Genomic DNA, 22778 nt, shown 5'->3' with positions numbered 1-22778 from the left:
GAACAATCGGGCCCTATTCGATGGCTGCCTTGCCTTTTACTCTGTGCAAAAGACAAGGCAGCCACAAACAACACGGGAACACCGTATTGAGGCTTTGTTCTGACTGCTCATTCGGTGTCGCGTTTCTTTCAAGCAATTCTCCCGGTTAGCCCGCACTCGGCTCGCTCCCAGAGCCGTGTTAAAAGTCTGCTTCGCATTCACTCTCTTTTCTCAGCAGATTAAAAGAAAGTTTCATCTTAGGCTCCCTGAAACTTCCATCCTGCACCGCTGTTTGCTTTTTCACAAGAGCAGAGGAGAGCGCACCGTTCCCAGCGGCACTGCAGTACCGGGTCGATGCTTGGAGTGAACGGAGCAAGCTCCTTTTTCAACTCCTATTGATAAAAATCCATTTAATATGTAGTCCTCGCATAGAGGACATATCAGACATTAAACTGATAAGAACAGATACTACACTTGATCTTAGCCAAAAGGCCGAGAAGCAATAACAGTCCACTGGTTCACGTCCGAGGGCCCTTCCTGGCACAATGCGCACTTGTAGCGGTGTTCTTTTTATGGCCATAGTGTCACTTTGCACCTCCGCCCACCCGCTGCACTGAGCACTCTTCAGCCCTTTTAAATGGTATAACTTTACACTACCACACGCTCCAGCGAGCACCATTCAAGCAACAACTTTGCACTCCAGCTTCGAACATCGGCACAGTCGCAACAAGTAAGGCGACTCTACTCAGAGAAGTCACTCTGCACAGTAACAAGATTTCTTTTGCACAGACAGAAAGGGCTTCATCCGCAAAGGTAAAGCCTGCCAAAAATAGAAACAACTCATTAGTGCTGCTCAACGTTGTACTTTGCAGTAAAAGAAAGAGCAAATCTAAAGTTTCAGGAATCCGAGAATAAGCTTACTTTCATGAGTTCTTCACGATTTCGGATTTTGCTATAAAATGAATTCCTTCACTCAAACTAAATTAAAACTGCTAAACCGCTAATCTGTTACATACAAGGCAGATGTCAAATTCACCGAAATAGGATCTAAGGGTATTTGGCCAATCGAGCTGTAGCAGCTTCGGTAAAAGAGTATAAGTTGAAGAGTTTGTGAATAAAGGTGTGCGCACACATAGTGAGTTGTAGGAAAATAGGCAGGGAGCAATGCCTGCTGGGGTATATGTTCTTGTATGTTGTCTGACTGTTTGATTTGAATGTGTTGTGTAAGTGTCCAGTTGAATGTTACATGTTTGGGCTTTGACACGCTTCACTGTGGTTGTTAACTGTGTGGTGTGTCCTGAAATGTTATATGTTTGGGCTGTGTGACATGCTTAATGCTTTTCAGTAGCAACCCACTTATTCATATATAGCAACTGACAACATAAGAAGTCCGGACATACTTTGATAGTAGTTGTAGAAGTATCCTTATTGATAATAGATAAACTAATTCATAGTGATAGAACAGTAGATGAACAGGTGCCTGCACATGTCTCATGAAAATAAAATGGGTGTATGATTGCTGACGGCAGAGCAATACTGCCAAACTTATGAGTTCTTGTGGCAAACTTGATTCAGTGTCTTGACGTGTATACGCTGTTTCGCTGACTTGTCACAAGAAACAAAGTGTGTTTGATAAGATCCGACCATTTTATTACGGGAGGATCAGTATGTATGGATTCTGATGTGACTGATAAACCCATTCGTATCTTAAGCATAATCTAATACGTGAGATAACGCCCTGGCACACAATCAAAAAAAAAAAAGAGAGAGAGCGGTTTTGTGTCCCCACAGTCCATAATGTAGAAAAGAGAGAAAAAAGCCTTTCTGATTTGGTGTGTGTGCTCACAGTGCAGAGTGTAGAGAAAAGAGAGAAAAGAAAGCCGTTTTGGTGTCACGGGTGTTGTGACTTACACACACACATTTCTGAATTGAGAAAGGAAATTATTTTAGAGAAAGCACTAGAGTTTAGATCCCACATTTGTTGATAGGCATTCATTTAATTTTTCTTTTAATCAGTTTTAAAGTGAATACTAACTGAGAAATGAAAAAGGTGAAGAGTTTAGAAGCTTGGTTCAAGAGCAAAACTTGGTTTATGATCAGCTGAGTCTCTAAACAGAACAGCAAAGGGCTTCATCGAACATTTAAAAAAGATCAGATTGTTAGAATATCCAGAATTTATAGGAATGGTGGTGATTACTCTTATTTTCTAGAATGGAAATAACTGCACCATGTCTGTTTTATGAATTTAAGGGGCTAAAAAGTTTTGTTCTCGTTTTTCTATGATTAACCGAATGTATGTGGGAGTCCAAACAGACAGAAGGGTTACGGCCGAGCGCTGGACCTTCCAAAAAAGATGAGACAGGCTGGACCTGTGCCATACTAGTTAAGACCTGCCTGTGGATAACAGGTTCTTTAAACTCTCACACCCACAAACTCACACACGTTTGCACACATACACCCATACACACACACATTCTTGAACTTGCTGCAAGATTAAACATTTGCATTAACTGACTCCAGCAACTCTGAGTCTCAATGAGAGACTTTTCTCAACAATTGGGTCCTCAAACCAGATCTCAACATTTTTTCCGCTTTCCAGGGTCGGAGCTGAAACCGTGCACGGGGGAGTCCAGTACTCCTAATGAAAGACCCCCTGCTGAATTGCGGTAATTAGGGGCCAGTGTCCACTGAAAGGGGGAAAAAGGGACGAGATCGTACTTTTGAATCAATGGCCAGAAGCCATTGGCAGTGCCAGCATCAACAATAATGGTGTTATTTCACCCATTAACACTTAAGGTACCTCATGCAGTGGCTGTGATATGGTTACTTAACAAAATATCTTTACCAGACATCTCTCCTACATAACAGTTCTTCTTTCACAGCCACACCTTGTTGTCGAGAGATGTGCTACACTTAATCCATCCACACTGCTACCTACCCCACAGATGGAAAGCCTCATGATTGCATGTCAGAAATAACCATCAGTGTTTTACCCAGGCCAGACTTAACTGATATACGTTATGAAAATGCAGAAATAACTATATTTATTCAACAGGTCAAGCAAAAAACCCTGATGGCACAAATGCTACAGGATTTGCAGTAGTAACAGAAACTGAAGTTTTCTTAAAACAACCACTACCAAAAAATTACTCTGTTCAAGCAGTCGAATTGGTAGCTTTAACTGAAGCTTGTAAATTAAATAACAAAAAGGTTGTTAACGTTTACACTGACAGTCAGTATGCCTTCTCAACTGTACATGTGTTAACACAGCATTGGAAAAACAGGTATGTTGACATCCACAGCTAAATGTATAAACTACAAATATTTTAGCATTATTAGATGTTATTCAATTGCCATCTACAATAGACTCGTATGAATGACCGGAAGGAAAACCATACTGCCAAAGAATTTGTTTAAATATGCTGCAGTATTGAGCCACGCACCATGTCATGTCTCAACAGGAGGGATGGAAGCAATAATGAACAAGGTTTTTACAGCATATGGTTTTACTAATTATTGAATTTTTTTTTTTGAATAAATAAATGAATAAAGTTTTGTCTAGCAGGTCAAATATGTGCAAAATACATTCCACAGGGCAATCTAAGACCAAAACGAAGATAATTCCCTAAGCCAGTGTATCGTTTTCAACATATTTGTTTGGATTTCATTATTTTATTATTGTGTAGATTTCATTGAACTAAATTAATGTTAAGGGAAACGATTCTGCTCAGTGACAACAGAGGTTTTTACCAAATGGTCTGAAATATTTCCATGTGCACAAGCAGATGCACTCTCAGTAGCAAAATCACGCGTAAAATAACTCATTTCTAGATTTGAAATTCCTGAAAAGATCTTCAGTGATAATTTGACACACTTTGTAAACTATGTCATCTCACTGATGGCAAAGAACTTAAAATAGATCTTAGAAACCACTGTGATATAGAAGGTTTCGCTAACACATTGGAATTGTTTTACTATTTACATATGCATGTGCAGTGGCTGCTGAATGCAATGAAGACCTGCTTATCCAGTAAAGTTCAATGTCAATGTGTAATATTCAATTAGGATTTGCAAAACAGTGAAGTTAAACAATGAATGGGTCCATAGTCGGTATGAGAAGACTACAGGAATATTTACCTGGGTGTACGTTCAAACAGAGATGAGAAAATTGCGATAAATTATTGTTTGTTTGTTTGTTAGTATGTATATGAATGTTATGTGTATAAACTGTGTTGAGTTGTAGTTACTCAGTAGTGTCTCAGTGAAACAACCGACGGGGGAAGCCTTGCGGTGACAACAAAAGCAGTGTTTTACTGATCAGTCAAGTTGCTCCAGTGTACTCCATACAAACTGGTTGGCTACTGAAGGGATAGAAAATGGGGAATACTTGTTTTAAAGCAAACAAGGAATTAGATGGGAAAAATACATGTTTTAACGGGACCCAGACAATATTAAATACTCAGACAGATGGGAGAAGAAGTGTAGTTTTGTAGGAAATCACAAAATTATTACATAAAATTAGTGAAATCAATTGAAGAATGCCTTTCTGAAGAGCTGTTTACCACAGATGAGCAGCTTTGCGACCAAGCACATTGTAGATCGCTTTACTGCCAAAATGATCTAGTTTAATGAATTGGTTTAGACATGCATAACAGCATTTTAAGAACAAAGAGAGAAACAAAAAGGGACAACGCTTCATGGTGGAAGGTGATGTATAAATAACTGTGTATATGATGAAGGAGAGACCATTTGAGCAGCACAGCCATTTCGCAGCACAGGGACAGCAGTCCAAGTTAAAGGATCTCCCACGTGGTATCACCTGTCACACTGTGTCAAGGCATCAAAAGAAGAAAAAATCACCAAACTCAAGGACAAAGAGACAAAGACTCCGGTGAACGAAGAGAGAGGACTTACAAACCAGAAATACAAAAGGATGCTCGATATCAAGATCCAGAAGAAGAGGCTAACAATGCCACGAACACTTACGATGCTGGGAATGATGCCAGCAATGAACAGAGAAGAAGATTCAGTGTCATCAATCTGCAACACGTGCCTCTAATGAGGGGGTGAATATAGAATCCTCAATGATTACAACGTCTCTGGGAACTGTGACAACAACAAGGTTTAAACCATTTTGATATATATTGTAACCTATTGGCTAAGGAATAGTGCTGAAAATGAGGTAAATCTAATCCACCACTGTCCTTGGTCTTCTGTAGGGTTTTTAAACTAATACGTGGTGGTTTGTTTTTCCACAGAAATTTGGAGATGCATGAATCTAGTGACTTAAACCAAGTAGCAAATGGTTTTATGGGGATCATTGAGAACAAATAGTTAACTTTTGGTAGTATCATCATTTTAACTGTTGTAACTCTCCCCATAAGTGATATAGGTAAGGACTTCCAACGAGAGAGATCGTCCTCTACTCTCTTTAATAATTGCACATAATTTAGCTTTGTTAGCTCTGAGAGCCTGGAGGAAATGTTTATGCCTAAATATCTAATATTTCCTGACTGTAAAGTGATCGCAGGTATATTCTGGACCCTACAGTTAATGGGCAGAACTGTGGTCTTAGACCATTTGATAGAGTAGTCAGAAAGTGCCGAGAATTTATTTATGAGTGTGATCGTGTGAGTGAGAGACGTCTCTGAGTTCTGAAGGAAAAATAATACATCATCAGCATAAAGACTTATTTTATGCTCAATATTTTGGGGTTGGATGCCTTTAATATTTCTATCTTGTCTGATAGCAGCTGCTAAAGGTTTGATGAAAATAGCAAAAAGTGAGGGAGAAAGTGAGCAACCCTGTCTTGTACCTCTCTGCAGTCTGAAGCTTGGAGAAGTTTGATCATTTGTCCTGACACTTGCATTTGGGGAGCTATATAATATCCTTATCCAGTTGATGAAGTGTGACCCAAACCCGAATTTGTTTTATGCTGCGAATAAAAATTTCCAGTTCACTCCATTAAATGCTTTTTCTGCATCTAGAGAGTCGATTGTGGTTTCCAAGTTGTTGATGGTAGAATAGTCTATGAGATTAATGATCCGGTTTGTGAACGAACTGTTGTGCCTACTGCTCTTCAGCCTGTCAAATGAAACGTAGAATTTAAAACGTGACAAATGAACGAAGACCCAAGGAGTTGAGTCGTAAACTAATCAATACTGTTTCCTGTGCGAGGACCCGTCAGTCGAGGAGTTGAGTCATGAACGAATCAATACTGTTTCCTGTCCTGCTGACTGAGCTTATGAAGCTGCCGCCTGCCATGTGGTGAGGAAGGGTACTGCATGAAAATGAACGAATCACTCACTGAGACAACTCGTTACTCCCAAGTCATATAAAAAATTTGTTCATATCGAACGAATCGCTCACGAACGACACATCACTATCTATTTGACGAGTTATGCATGAATTCAGATTTTGCAATAAAATGAATTCCTTCTCTCAAACCAAGTTCAAACTGCTTTGTCCTTCATATTTATCTACTTCTAATCTAGTTTCAACAATAAACAAACCCCACATCATATTTGCTCTTCGCCCAAAGATCATTGGGCACTTCAGCCAACATGGGTATCGAAGACAAATCTTTTTCAGATTAAAAACATGCTTCAAAATGTGATTCTGTGGTAGGAATTAATTCCACAGTTCTTTGACAATGCATTGTACTCAAAAATGTTTTTTTGTATGCTGACAATCGTTCAGAAAACATCAAATTTGGATCAGCAGGTGAAACGGTCCAATCCGTTTCTTTCTGACATGTAGCAACAAACTCTCCCACACCTTGTCAATGCCAGTGTGTAGGTTTGGCCAAGGAAATGTGAGGGCGAGTACCACAAACATTAAAAAAATCGAATTGCTCTGGAGTGAGCGACACAGCCAATAAAGTAGGCGCACATATTTTTTCACTTCTTCTCATAGTCATTGTCAGGCCGCAAAGACATGTGTGATGTGCAGTGCAAATCAGCAGGTTGCATGAAATCAGAAAGGGGTGAAACTAACGCTTTTGCTTCTTCCACTAGTTGTTGTGAAAAAGGAGAGCTGGGAAGTTTCCACTCATAAGCATATGTAAGTGCAGATGAATCAAACTGCACTGCTGTGAAAACTTTGTCAGGCTGTAACATAACGTTAACACCCTCTGGTGTAGAAGTTAAAATAATGCCTAATTTACACATGAGATCACAGCCCATCAGGTTAATGGGACACAACTCTGATAACAAAAATGAGTGTTTGAAGGAGAGCTCATCGGGAGTGACAACACGCAATGGGCATTGTCATTTTCTCCTTCACAACCTGGCCTGATGCAGACATAGAGTAAACGTGGTTTCCACTTAACTTTGGAGGACAATCAAACTCCCCTGACGTCACTACTGATGAACATAAGTTCCTATATTCTGAGAGAAATATCTTTGCTCTAGGACGGAAATAGCATGCAAAACTTTACTACGTGAATCACAGTCGGCAAGCGTTTCTTCACTACACAGAGCAGGAAAAATGTGTGAGTGTGTTTGTGCTATCACCCATTAGTGGAGGCTCCGCTGCCGCGTGACGTCCAGAACCTGCCTCCCACCCTCAGTCAGCCTTTTGCCCAATTTCATCACTTTTCAGCTGTGGACACAGCCACAGTAAAAACAAATATTCGGATCATAGCTCTGGCGTGGCCCATTTCGACCTCCTCTCCCACACGTCCACGTCTTCGACTTCGGCCTCGTCCTCTGTTTACACCAACTGCGTAATACATGGTCATGGCTGCCAAATGCAGCTCCTTTTCACACTTGTCAGCCAAACGAGGACCCTCACACCATCCCACGTAAATGTTCTTTACTTCAGTGGCGACATCTGGCATGAGGCCTTTAATTATTGCATTGCATGCAATACTCTCCCATGGTCCTGATTCATTACCCAAATCCGTTGGTCTCTGATGACCGCTGTGCTTGCTGACTTCCTCAAGGATGCGGTGTACAAAATCATCAGTCCCTTCACCGGGTTTCTGTTTGCAGGTGTAAATGTGGGACATATTGATTTTGGTTGGAAATTGAGTGGTGATGGCTTGACACAGTCTTTGGATGGCTGCTTCATATTGAGCGTTATCATTATGTCCTCGTTCACTGTTGGTAGGTCGCAAATCCAGTTGTAGCATACTGGCCTCTATTTTGTAGAGTTCGGTCAGTTTGAACTTTTTTGCCAATATGCGACGCAATTCAACCCCGGTCGGGCAGAATTGTGCGCAGAAATCTCGCAACTCGTCAGCAAAATGGGGTCCAGAAATCTCTGGATCTGGTAAGCATTGTTATGCTTCCATGATGTCAGTCTCAGTCCAGGGTAGATAAACCAGTAATGGTCCAGTGGGAACTGCAACTTTAACCATAGGCATGGTTTGAATCTGGTTTTGTTTTTTCTCACGTTTAGATCTCTGAAGTCCAGATTGTGGGTAAAGGATTTTTGTCACTTGCGTTAAAAGTTCTTGGGCAGGTACGCTGGAGAACCAAACGTCTTCCTTTTCCTCATCATCAGACCTATGTAACTGATGTTGTGAGGATGATGGAATTTCTTCCCGAGGGAGGATGGAAGAAGTCCCTTCTTCCCGAGAGCCAGAGGCTTGTGGCAGGGCTGGCTGTTGTTGTTGCAGGCGTCGTGGAGGGCAGGAGTCCAGGTCTGGATCCGGCACAGCGAGAGCGCTCAGGGTGGGGTAAAGAGGTGCAGAAGGAGAAAAAGTGTTATCAGTGGAATATGGTGGTGGTTTAAAAGAAGATTCAGTCTTAATCAGAGCTGAATTATCTTTTCGTCCACATACCAAATTATTATCATCATTCCGTCATGGCATTAACATTTTCCTTTCTTTCTCTTAATACACTTTATTTTTTCCAACATTCTATACCTTTCTTACTTCTTATTTAAACTTAATTTTCTTTTTTTTGCTTCATCTCTTTCTCATATTTGCAAAACTTTTCTTCTAATTTTCTTATTTCTAACATACTAAAAGAACCTTCAGGTGGAAAACCTCTGGACCATATTTCTTTTTCATTTCATCATGCTTAGGTCCCCCGGTAGGGTCAAAAGTCTGAGACCTACTGTTTCCCATTCTCAGACTTGGAATGGGGAAATATATTCCTTCACTCAAAGGACGTCTCCAATGAGGACCTTAATCTGTACTCACACTTCTTCGGAGTACTTCACACTTCTTCGGACTGCTTCAAAAGTTTCACTTACCCATGAAATCTCTGTCTCACTAATGACACAACCGGGAAACCCTCTTTTATTCAAATAAAAACTAAAAAGCAGTCCTATCGTCTCAGACTATCATATTTAAAAAATGATCCCAGCGCTGGTATTCAGGAAAAGGACCTGCCAGTCCTCTCTCTCAGAAAAGGCCTTGGAGGTATGAGGCTGGAACAGCTACTTCAGTCCAGGCTGGCCATGCACTGCGGTCCGGTCCAGAGACACCAGTCGAGGGATCCTGTTCGTGACGCCAAAATTGTGGACATTGAAGGGCTTGTTGAAGGTGTGAATGTCCGACCATAGTTGGTAAAAAGCGGGTAAGAAAAGATTAAAATACCCGACTCTACACAATCAATAGCGGGAGCGGAGTTGTTCGGCTAAAAGAAGGTGTGAAAGTCCGACCATGGTTTGTAAAAAGCGGGTAAGAAAAGGTTCGAATGCCAAAATATACACCATCAAAAGCGGAAGCCGAGGTAGTAGTAGGTGTGAATGTCAGATCATAATTTGCAAAAAGCTGATGAGAAAGGTGTGAATGACCGAATATAATTGCTGAAAAATGTGTTAGAAAAGTTAAGAATGCCGGACCATTCATCATCAAAAGCGGGAGAAGAGGTGTTCCGCTGTAAGATGGTGCGAATGTCCGACCATAGTTGGTAAAAAGCGGGTAAGAAAAGGTTCGAATGCCCGAATATATACCATCAAAAGCAGAAGCGGAGGTGTTCGGCTGCAAGAAGGTGTGAACGTCCGACCAAAGTTTGTAAAAAGCAGGTAAGAAAAGGTGCGAATGCCCGAACATACACCATCAAAAGAGGGAGCGGAGGTGTTCCGCTGTAAGATGGTGCGAATGTCCGACCATAGTTGGTAAAAAGCGGGTAAGAAAAGGTTCGAATGCCCGAATATATACCATCAAAAGCGGAAGCGGAGGTGTTCGGCTGCAAGAAGGTGTGAACGTCCGACCAAAGTTTGTAAAAAGCAGTTAAGAAAAGGTTCGAATATCCAATCAAACATAATCAAAAGTGGGAGCAGAGCTGTTCGACTGCAAGTAGGTGTGAATGTCCACCCATAATTCCTGAAAAATGGGTAAGAAAAGGTGCGAATGCCCAACCATACATCATCAAAAGAAGAAGTGGATGTGTTCTGCTGTAAGACGGTGTGAATGTCCGACCATAATTGGTAAAAAGCGGGTAAGAAAAGGTTAAAATACCCGACTGTACACAATCAATAGCGGGAGCGGAGTTGTTCGGCTACAAGAAGGTGTGAAAGTCCGACCATGGTTTGTAAAACGCGGGTAAGACAAGGTGCGAATGCCCGACAATGTATGATCAAAAGAGGGAGCGGAGGTGTTCGGCTGCAAGGTCTGAATTTCCAACCATAATTTGTAAACACCGTTGAAGAAAAGCCTCGAAAGCCCGACTATACACCATCAAAAGCGGGAGCAGAGGTGTTCAGCTGCAAGAAGGTCTGAATGTCCACCAATAATTACTGAAAAATGGGTAAGAAAAGTTGTGAATGCCCAACTATACATCATCAAAAGCAGAAGTGGATGTGTTCGGCCACAAGAAGGTTTGAATGTCCGACCATAGTTTGTAAAAGGCGGGTAAGAAAAGGTTCGAATGCCCGAACATACACAATCAAAAGAGGGAGCGGAGGTGTTTCGCTGCAAGAAGGTGTGAATGTCCGAGCATAGTTTGTAAAAAGTGGGTAAGAAAAGGTTCGAATGCCAGAACATACACCATCAAAAGAGGGAGCGGAGGTGTTCCGCTGTAAGAAGGTGTGAATGTCCGACCATAGTTGGTAAAAAAGCGGGTAAGAAAAGGTTAAAATACCCGACTCTACACAATCAATAGCGGGAGCGGAGTTGTTCGGCTAAAAGAAGGTGTGAAAGTCCGACCATGGTTTGTAAAAAGCGGGTAAGAAAAGGTTCGAATGCCAAAATATACACCATCAAAAGCGGAAGCCGAGGTGTTCGGCTTCAAGTAGGTGTGAATGTCAGATCATAATTTGCAAAAAGCTGATGAGAAAGGTGTGAATGACCGACAATAATTGCTGAAAAATGTGTTAGAAAAGATAAGAATGCCGGACCATTCATCATCAAAAGCGGGAGAAGAGGTGTTCGGCTGCAAGAAGCTGTGAATGTCCAGCCATAATTACTCAAAAACGGGTAAGAAAAGGTAGTATTGCCAGACCATAAATGATCAAAACAGGGAGCGGAGGTGTTCCGCTGTAAGAAGGTGTGAATGTCCAACCATAATTGGTAAAAAGCGGGTAAGAAAAGGTTAAAATACCCGACTGTACACAATCGATAGCGGGAGCGGAGTTATTTGGCTACTAAAAGGTGTGAAAGTCCGACCATGGTTTGTAAAAAGCGGGTAAGAAAAGGTGTGAATGCCGGACAATGTATGATCAAAAGAGGGAACGGAAGTTTTCGGCTGCAAGAAGGTGTGAATGTCCGACCATAATTGGTAAAAAGCGGGTAAGAAAAGGTTAAAATACCCGACTGTAAACAATCAATACCAGGAGCGGAGGTGTTTGGCTACTAAAAGGTGTGAAAGTCCAACCATAATTTGTAAAAACCGGGGAAGAAAAGGCTCGAAAGCCCGACTATACACCATCAAAAGCGGGAGCAGAGGGCTTCAGCTGCAAGAAGGTCTGAATGTCCATCAATAATTGCTAGAAAACATGAAAGAAAATTTTCGAATATCAAACCGCACATGATCATAAGTGGGAGCGGAGGTGTTCAGCTGCAAGAAGGTGTGAATGTCCACCCATAATTCCTGAAGAATGGGTAAGAAAAGGTGCGAATGCCCAACCATACATCATCAAAAGAAGAAGTGGATGTGTTCTGCTACAAGAAGGTTTGAATGTCCGACCATAGTTTGTAAAAAGTGGGTAAGAAAAAGTTCGAATGCCCGAACATACACCATAAAAAGAGGGAGCGGAGGTGTTCTGCTGTAAGACGGTGTGAATGTCCGACCATAATTGGTAAAAAGCGGGTAAGAAAAGGTTAAAATACCCGACTGTACACAATCAATAGCGGGAGCGGAGTTGTTCGGCTACAAGAAGGTGTGAAAGTCCGACCATGGTTTGTAAAACGCGGGTAAGACAAGGTGCGAATGCCCGACAATGTATGATCAAAAGAGGGAGCGGAGGTGTTCGGCTGCAAGGTCTGAATTTCCAACCATAATTTGTAAACACCGTTGAAGAAAAGCCTCGAAAGCCCGACTATACACCATCAAAAGCGGGAGCAGAGGTGTTCAGCTGCAAGAAGGTCTGAATGTCCACCAATAATTACTGAAAAATGGGTAAGAAAAGTTGTGAATGCCCAACTATACATCATCAAAAGCAGAAGTGGATGTGTTCGGCCACAAGAAGGTTTGAATGTCCGACCATAGTTTGTAAAAGGCGGGTAAGAAAAGGTTCGAATGCCCGAATGTACACAATCAAAAGAGGGAGCGGAGGTGTTTCGCTGCAAGAAGGTGTGAATGTCCGAGCATAGTTTGTAAAAAGTGGGTAAGAAAAGGTTCGAATGCCAGAACATACACCATCAAAAGAGGGAGAGGAGGTGTTCCGCTGTAAGAAGGTGTGAATGTCCGACCATAGTTGGTAAAAAAGCGGGTAAGAAAAGGTTAAAATACCCGACTCTACACAATCAATAGCGGGAGCGGAGTTGTTCGGCTAAAAGAAGGTGTGAAAGTCCGACCATGGTTTGTAAAAAGCGGGTAAGAAAAGGTTCGAATGCCAAAATATACACCATCAAAAGCGGAAGCCGAGGTGTTCGGCTTCAAGTAGGTGTGAATGTCAGATCATAATTTGCAAAAAGTTGATGAGAAAGGTGTGAATGACCGACAATAATTGCTGAAAAATGTGTTAGAAAAGATAAGAATGCCGGACCATTCATCATCAAAAGCAGGAGAAGAGGTGTTCGGCTGCAAGAAGCTGTGAATGTCCAGCCATAATTACTCAAAAACGGGTAAGAAAAGGTAGTATTGCCAGACCATAAATGATCAAAACAGGGAGCGGAGGTGTTCCGCTGTAAGAAGGTGTGAATGTCCGACCATAATTGGTAAAAAGCGGGTAAGAAAAGGTTAAAATACCCGACTGTACACAATCGATAGCGGGAGCGGAGTTATTTGGCTATTAAAAGGTGTGAAAGTCCGACCATGGTTTGTAAAAAGCGGGTAAGAAAAGGTGTGAATGCCGGACAATGTATGATCAAAAGAGGGAACGGAAGTTTTCGGCTGCAAGAAGGTGTGAATGTCCGACCATAATTGGTAAAAAGCGGGTAAGAAAAGGTTAAAATACCCGACTGTACACAATCAATAGCAGGAGCGGAGGTGTTTGGCTACTAAAAGGTGTGAAAGTCCAACCATAATTTGTAAAAACCGGGGAAGAAAAGGCTCGAAAGCCCGACTATACACCATCAAAAGCGGGAGCAGAGGGGTTCAGCTGCAAGAAGGTCTGAATGTCCATCAATAATTGCTAGAAAACATGAAAGAAAATTTTCGAATATCAAACCGCACATGATCATAAGTGGGAGCGGAGGTGTTCAGCTGCAAGAAGGTGTGAATGTCCACCCATAATTCCTCAAAAATGGGTAAAAAAAGGTGCGAATGCCCAACCATACATCATCAAAAGCAGGACTGGATGTGTTCGGCTACAAGAAGGTTTGAATGTCCGAGCATAGTTTGTAAAAAGCGGGTAAGAAAAAGTTTGAATGCCCGAACATACACAATCAAAAGAGGGAGCGGAGGTGTTCGGCTACAAGAAGGTTTGAATTTCTGACCATAGTTTATAAAAAGCGGGTAAGAAAAAGTTCGAATGCCCGAACATACACCATCAAAAGAGGGAGCGGAGGTGTTCCGCCATAAGAAGGTGTGAATGTCCGACCGTAGTTGGTAAAAAGCGGGTAAGAAAAGGTTAAAATGGCCGAGTGTACACAATCAATAGCGGGAAGGGATGTGTTCGGCTACAAGGTGTGAAAGTCCGACCATGTTTTGTAAAAAGCGGTTAAGAAAAGGTGCGAATGCCCGACAATGTATGATCAAAAGAGGGAGCGGAGGTTTTCGGCTGCAAGAAGGTCTGAATGTCCAACTATAATTTGTAAAAACTGGGGAAGAAAAGGCTCGAAAGCCCGACTATACACCATCAAAAGCGGGAGCAGAGGTGTTCAGCTGCAAGAAGGTCTCAATGTCCATCAATAATTGCTAAAAAACATGAAAGAAAATCTTCGAATATCAAACCGCACATGATCATATGCGGGAGAGGCGGTGTTCAGTCTCTGGCTGCCCTCTCCGGGGTGGGAGGGACCAGGCGGATCAATTAATTATTCTGCTAGTTTATATATTTTAAACATAAACAATAAACATTTATAAAACTTCCCTTGGCAAGGCAAATCTGTTTGGCATAAAAGGTATTCAGACTACAATTCTGCTGCCATAATGCACAACATTGGATTTTGATATAAAATGAATTCCTTCACTCAAACCAAGTTAAAACTGCTTTGTCCTTCATATTTATCCATGTCTAAATAGCTTTAAACAAAAAAAGAACGTTGTACTTTGCAGGATAGGAAAGAACAACACTAAACCTTTAGGAATCCGAGAATAAGCTTCTTGTCACCAGTTCTACACAATTTCGGATTTTGATATAAAATGAATTCCTTCACTCAAACCAAGTTAAAACTGCTTTGTCCTTCATATTTACCCATGTCTAAATAGCTTTAAACAAAAAAGAACGTAGTACTTTGCAGGATAGGAAAGAACAACACTAATTTTTTTCAGGAATCCGAGAATAAGCTTCTTTTCACGAGTTCTACACAATTCCGGATTTTGATATAAAATGAATTCCTTCACTCAAACCAAGTTAAAACTGCTTTGTCCTTAATATTTATCCATGTCTGAATAGGTTTCAACAAAAAAGAAAGTATTACTTTGCAGTATACCAAAGAAAACACTAAACCTTTAGTAATCCGAGAATAAACTTATTTCCACGAGTTCTACACAATTTCGGATTTTGATATAAAATGAATTCCTTCACTCAAAACAAGTGAAAACTGCTTTGTCATATTTTTCAGCAAGTATGGTCGGACATTCACACCTACTCACAGCCGAACACCTCCGCTCCCGCATTTGATGGTGTATAGTCGGGCATTCTCACCATTTCTCATCAGGTTTTTGCAAATTATGATCTGACATTCACACCTGCTTTTGATGTTGTATGGTTGGGCATTCGCACCTTTTTTTTTACCCATTTTTCAGGAATTATGGGTGGACATTCACACCATCTTGCAGCTGAACACCTCCTCTCCCGCATATGATCATGTGCGGTTTGATATTCGAAAATTTTCTTTCATGTTTTCTAGCAATTATTGATGGACATTGAGACCTTCTTGCAGCTGAACACCTCTGCTCCCGCTTTTGATGGTGTATAGTCGGGCTTTCGAGCCTTTTCTTCCCCGGTTTTTACAAATTATGGTTGGAAATTCAGACCTTCTTGCAGCCGAAAACCTCCGCTCCCTCTTTTGATCATACATTGTTGGGCATTCGCACCTTTTCTTACCCGCTATTTACAAAACATGGTCGGACTTTCACACCTTCTTGTAGCCGAACACATTCGCTCCCGCTATTGATTGTGCACAGTCGGGTATTTTAACCTTTTCATACCCACTTTTTACCAACTACGGTCGGACATTAACACCTTCTTATGGCGGAACACCTCCGCTCCCTCTTTTGATGGTGTATGTTCGGGCATTCGAACCTTTTCTTACCCGCTTTTTACAAACTATGCTCGGACATTCAAACCTTCTTGTAGCCGAACACATCCACTTCTTCTTTTGATGTTGTATGGTTGGGCATTCGCACCTTTTTTTACCCATTTTTGAGGAATTATGGGTGGACATTCACACCTTCTTGCAGCTGAACACCTCCGCTCCCACTTATGATCATGTGCGGTTTGATATTCGAAAATTTTCTTTCATCTTTTCTAGCAATTATTGATGGACATTGAGACCTTCTTGCAGCTGAACACCTCTGCTCCCGCTTTTGATGGTGTATAGTCGGACTTTCGAGCCTTTTCTTCCCCGGTTTTTACAAATTATGGTTGGACATTTAGACCTTCTTTCAGCCGAAAACCTCCGTTCCCTCTTTTGATCATACATTGTCCGGCATTCGCACCTTTTCTTACCCGCTTTTTACAAACCATGGTCGGACTTTCACACCTTTTAGTAGCCAAACAACTCCGCTCCCGCTATTGATTGTGTACAGTTGGGTATTTTAACCTTTTCTTACCCGCTTTTTACCAATTATGGTCGGACATTCACACCTTCTTACAGCGGAACACCTCCGCTCCCTCTTTTGATCATTTATGGTCTGGCAATACTACCTTTTCTTACCCGTTTTTGAGTAATTATGGCTGGACATTCACAGCTTCTTGCAGCCGAACACCTCTTCTCCCGCTTTTGATGATGAATGGTCCGGCATTCTTACCTTTTCTAACACATTTTTCAGCAATTATTGTCGGTCATTCACACCTTTCTCATCAGCTTTTTGCAAATTATGATCTGACATTCACACCTACTTGCAGCCGAAAACCTCGGCTTCCGCTTTTGATGGTGTATATTTTGGCATTCGAACCTTTTCTTACCCGCTTTTTACAAACCATGGTCGGACTTTCACACCATCTTTTAGCCGAACAACTCCGCTCCCGCTATTGATTGTGTAGAGTCGGGTATTTTAACCTTTTCTTACCCGCTTTTTACCAACTATGGTCAGACATTCACACCTTCTTGCAGCGAAACACCTCCGCTCCCTCTTTTGATTGTGTATGTTCGGGCATTCGAACCTTTTCTTACCCGCCTTTTACAAACTATGGTCGGACATTCAAACCTTCTTGTGGCCGAACACATCCACTTCTGCTTTTGATGATGTATAGTTGGGCATTCACACCTTTTCTTACCCATTTTTCAGTAATTATTGGTGGACATTCAGACCTTCTTTCAGCTGAACACCTCCGCTCCCGCTTTTGATGGTGTATAGTCGGGCTTTCGAGGCTTTTCTTCAATGGTGTTTACAAATTATGGTTGGAAATTCAGACCTTGCAGCCGAACAACTCCGCTCCCTCTTTTGATCATACATTGTCGGGCATTCGCACCTTGTCTTACCCGCGTTTTACAAACCATGGTCGGACATTCACACCTTCTTTTAGCCGAACAACTCCGCTCCCGCTATTGATTGTGTACAGTCGGGTTTTTTAACCTTTTCTTACCCGCTTTTTAACAACTATGGTTGGACATTCGCAGCATCTTAAAGCGGAACACCTCTGCTCCCTCTTTTGATGGTGTATGTTCGGGCATTCGAACTTTTTCTTACCCACTTTTTACAAACTATGGTCGGACATTCAAACCTTCTTGTAGCAGAACACATCCACTTCTTCTTTTGATGATGTATGGTTGGGCATTCGCACCTTTTCTTACCCATTTTTCAGGAATTATGGGTGGACATTCACACCTACTTGCAGTCGATCAGCTCTGCTCCCTCTTTTGATGGTGTATGTTCGGGCATTCGCACCTTTTCTTACCTGCTTTTTACAAACTTTGGTCGGACGTTGACACCTTCTTGCAGCCGAACACCTCCGCTTCCGCTTTTGATGGTATATATTCGGGCATTCGAACCTTTTCTTACCCGCTTTTTACCAACTATGGTCGGAAATTCACACCGTCTTTCAGCGTAACACCTCCGCTCCCTCTTTTGATGGTGTATGTTCGGGCATTCGCACCTTTTCTTACCCGCTTTTTACAAACTATGGTCGGACATTCAAACCTTCCTGTAGCCGAAAACCTCCACTCCCTCTTTTGATCATACTTTGTCGGGCATTCGCATCTTTTCTTACCCGCTTTTTACAAACTATGCTTGGACATTCAAACCTTCTTGTAGCCAAACACATCCACTCCTGCTTTTGTTGATGTATGGTTGGGCATTCGAACCTACTTGTTGCCCGCTTTTCATTAATTATGGGTGGACATTCACACCTTGTCGCAGCCAAACACCTCCGCTCCCTGTTTTGATCATGTATGGTTGGACATTCGCACCTTTTCTCACCCGCTTTTTGCAAACTATGGTCGGCCATTCACAGCTTCCTCTCCACCATACTTGTATGGTGGGATATTCACACCCACTTGCATCCGAACATCTCCGCCCCCACTTTTGTTGATATTTAGTCGGTCATTCACACCTTACCCGTTTTCTTGCCGCCAAACACCTCTGATCTCGCTTTTGATGATGTAAGGTTGGGCATTCAGACCTTGCTTTTACTGCTTTTCACCAACTATAGATGGACATTCACACCTTCTTGCAGCCGAACACTTCCGCTCCACCTTTTAGGTTTCTATCACACCTTTTTTTTCACCGCATTTTATACATTATGGTTGGAAATTCTCAACCACTCATCCGAAGACCTCTCCTCCCGCTTTTGTTAATATATTTGAACTTTAGTCAGACATTCACACCTACTTGCAGCCGAACACCACCTCTCTAGCTTTTGATGATGTATGGTCCGGCATTCTTACCGTTTCTAACATATTTTTCAGCAATTATGGTAGGACATTCACACCTTCTTGCAGCTGAACACCTCCTCTCCCACTTATGATCATGTGCGGATTGATTTTGGAAAATTTTCTTTCATGTTTTCTAGCAATTAATAATGGACATTTAGACCTTCTTGCAGCGGAACACCTCCGCTCCCGCTTTTGATCATACATTGTCAGGCATTCGTACCTTGTCTTACCAGCTTTTTACAAACTTTAGTCGAACATTCACACCTTTTTGCAGCCGAACACAGTTTTTTGCAGCCGAATTTGGGCATTCGAACCTTTTCATACCCACTTTTTACCAACTATGGTCGGACATTCACACCGTCTTACAGCGGAACACATCCACTCCTGCTTTTGATGATGTATGGTATGGCATTCGAACCTACTTGTTGCCCGCTTTTCATTAATTATGGGTGGACATTCACACCTTGTCGCAGCCAAACACCTCCGCTCCCTGTTTTGATCATGTATGGTTGGACATTTGCACCTTTTCTCACCCGCTTTTTGCAAACTATGGTCGGCCATTCACAGCTTCCTCTCCACCATACTTGTATGGTGGGATATTCACACCCACTTGCATCCGAAGACCTCCGCCCCCACTTTTGTTGATATTTATATTCGCACCTTACCCGCTTTTGGCAAACTATGGCCTTCTTGCAGCCAAAAACCTCTGATCTCGCTTTTGGTGATGTAAGGTTGGGCATTCAGACCTTGCTTCACCTGCTTTTCACCAAATATAGTCGGACATTCACACCTTCTTGCAGCCGAACACTTCCGCTCCACCTTTTAGTTTTCTATGGGGCATTCACACCTTTATTTTCACCGCATTTTATAAAAACACCACAGGAACACCGTATTGAGGCTTTGTTCTGACCGCTCATTCGGTGTCGCGTTTCTTTCAAGCAGTTCTCCTGGTTAGCCCGCACTCGGCTCGCTCCCAGAGCCGTGTTAAAGTCTACTTCGCATTCACTCTCTTTTCTCAGCAGACTAAAAGAAACTTCCATCCTGCACCGCTGTTTGCTTTTTCACAAGAGCAGAGGAGAGCGCACCGTTCCCAGCGGCACTGCAGTACCGGGTCGATGCTTGGAGTGAACGGAGCAAGCTCCTTTTTCAACTCCTATTGATAAAAATCCATTTAATATGTAGTCCTTGCATAGACATATCACATATTAAACTGATAAGTACAGATGGATTATGTGCAATTATTAAAGAGAGTAGAGGACGATCTCTCTCGTTGGAAGTCCTTACCTATATCACTTATGGGGAGAGTTACAACCATTAAAATGATGATACTACCAAAAGTTAACTATTTGTTCTCAATGATCCCCATAAAACCATCTGCTACTTGGTTTCAGTCACTAGATTCATGCATCTCCAAATTTCTGTGGAAAAACAAACCACCACGTATTAGTTTAAAAACCCTACAGAAGACCAAGGACAGTGGTGGATTAGATTTACCTCATTTTCAGCACTATTCCTTAGCCAATAGGTTACAATATATATCAAAATGGTTTAAACCTTGTTGTTGTCACAGTTCCCAGAGACGTTGTAATCGTTGAGGATTCTATATTCACCCCCTCATTAGAGGCACGTGTTGCAGATTGATGACACTGAATCTTCTTCTCTGTTCATTGCTGGCATCATTCCCAGCATCGTAAGTGTTCGTGGCATTGTTAGCCTTTTCTTCTGGATCTTGAAATCGAGCATCCTTTTGTATTTCTGGTTTGTAAGTCCTCTCTCTTCGTTCACCGGAGTCTTCGTCTCTTTGTCCTTGAGTTTGGTGATTTTTTCTTCTTTTGATGCCTTGACACAGTGTGACAGGTGATACCACGTGGGAGATCCTTTAACTTGGACTGCTGTCCCTGTGCTGCGAAATGGCTGTGCTGCTCAAATGGTCTCTCCTTCATCATATACACAGTTATTTATACATCACCTTCCACCATGAAGCGTTGTCCCTTTTTGTTTCTCTCTTTGTTCTTAAAATGCTGTTATGCATGTCTAAACCAATCCATTAAACTAGATCATTTTGGCAATAAAGCGATCTACAATGTGCTTGGTCGCAAAGCTTCTCATCTGTGGTAAACAGCTCTTCAGAAAGGCATTCTTCAATTGATTTCACTAATTTTATGTAATAATTTTGTGATTTCCTACAAAACTACACTTCTTCTCCCATCTGTCTGAGTATTTAATATTGTCTGGGTCCCGTTAAAACATGTATTTTTCCCATCTAATTTCTTGTTTGCTTTAAAACAAGTATTCCCCATTTTCTATCCCTTCAGTAGCCAACCAGTTTGTATGGAGTACACTGGAGCAACTTGACTGATCAGTAAAACACTGCTTTTGTTGTCACCGCAAGGCTTCCCCCGTCGGTTGTTTCACTGAGACACTACTGAGTAACTACAACTCAACACAGTTTATACACATAACATTCATATACATACTAACAAACAAACAAACAATAATTTATCGCAATTTTCTCATCTCTGTTTGAACGTACACCCAGGTAAATATTCCTGTAGTCTTCTCATACCGACTATGGACCCATTCATTGTTTAACTTCACTGTTTTGCAAATCCTAATTGAATATTACACATTGACATTGAACTTTACTGGATTCAGCAGCCTATATGTGAGCATTTATGTGTAAGCTGTTCTTCTTTGCATTTATCAGCAGCAAGCAATTCTTCACTGCACATGCATATGTAAATAGTAAAACAATTCCAATGTGTTAGCGAAACCTTCTATATCACAGTGGTTTCTAAGGTCTATTTTAAGTTCTTTGCCATCAGTGAGATGACATTTTCAGGAATTTCAAATCTAGAAATGAGTTATTTTACGCGTGATTTTGCTACTGAGATTGCATCTGCTTGTGCACATGGAAATATTTCAGACCATTTGGTAAAAACCTCTGTTGTCACTGAGCAGAATCGTTTCCCTTAACATTAATTTAGTTCAATGAAATCTACAAAATAATGAAATAATGAAATCCAAACAAATATGTTGAAAAAGATACACTGGCTTAGGGAATTATCTTCGTTTTGGTCTTAGATTGCCCTGTGGAATGTATTTTGCACATATTTGACCTGCTAGACAAAACTTTATTCATTTATTTATTCTAAAAAAAAAAATTCAATAATTAGTAAAACCATATGCTGTAAAAACCTTGTTCATTATTGCTTCCATCCCTCCTGTTGAGACATGACATGGTCCGTGGCTCAATACTGCAGCATATTTAAACAAATTCTTTGGCAGTATGGTTTTCCTTCCGGTCATTCATACGAGTCTATTGTAGATGGCAATTGAATAACATCTAATAATGCTAAAATATTTGTAGTTTATACATTTAGCTGTGGATGTCAACATACCTGTTTTTCCAATGCTGTGTTAACACATGTACAGTTGAGAAGGCATACTGACTGTCAGTGTAAACGTTAACAACCTTTTTGTTATTTAATTTACAAGCTTCAGTTAAAGCTACCAATTCGACTGCTTGAACAGAGTAATTTTTTGGTAGTGGTTGTTTTAAGAAAACTTCAGTTTCTGTTACTACTGCAAATCCTGTAGCATTTGTGCCATCAGGGTTTTTTTCCTTGATCTGTTGAATAAATATAGTTATTTCTGCATTTTCATAACGTATATCAGTTAAGTCTGGCCTGGGTAAAACCTGGCCTGGTTATTTCTGACAGGCAATCATGAGGCTTTCCATCTGTGGGGTAGGTAGCAGTGTGGATGGATTAAGTGTAGCACATCTCTCGACAACAAGGTGTGGCTGTGAAAGAAGAACTGTTATGTAGGAGAGATGTCTGGTAAAGATATTTTGTTAAGTAACCATATCACAGCCACTGCATGAGGTACCTTAAGTGTTAATGGGTGAAATAACACCATTATTGTTGATGCCTGCACTGCCAATGGCTTCTGGCCATTGATTCAAAAGTACGATCTCGTCCCTTTTTCCCCCTTTCAGTGGACACTGGCCCCTAATTACCGCAATTCAGCAGGG

The 22778-nt window shown here is 41.5% G+C and overlaps 1 non-coding gene and 1 pseudogene across 1 annotated transcript; both read right to left on the bottom strand.

The window, feature by feature from the left end:
• Window positions 1-292: 292 nt before the first annotated feature.
• On the bottom strand, window positions 293-483 carry LOC140306453 (U2 spliceosomal RNA). The gene has a single exon (XR_011915759.1). It is a non-coding gene; the product is annotated as a U2 spliceosomal RNA (small nuclear RNA).
• A 19333-nt stretch (window positions 484-19816) lies between these two features.
• Window positions 19817-19993, bottom strand: LOC140306231 (U2 spliceosomal RNA; annotated as a pseudogene).
• Between the last annotated feature and the right edge of the window lie 2785 nt (window positions 19994-22778).

The sequence above is a fragment of the Leuresthes tenuis genome, unplaced genomic scaffold, assembly GCF_036924035.1.
Source record: "Leuresthes tenuis unplaced genomic scaffold, fLeuTen1.0.hap1 SCAF_4, whole genome shotgun sequence".
Classification (NCBI taxonomy): Eukaryota; Metazoa; Chordata; class Actinopteri; order Atheriniformes; family Atherinopsidae; genus Leuresthes; species Leuresthes tenuis.
The sequence above is the reverse complement of the archived record's forward strand: the minus strand, read 5'-3'. Positions and strand labels throughout refer to the sequence as shown.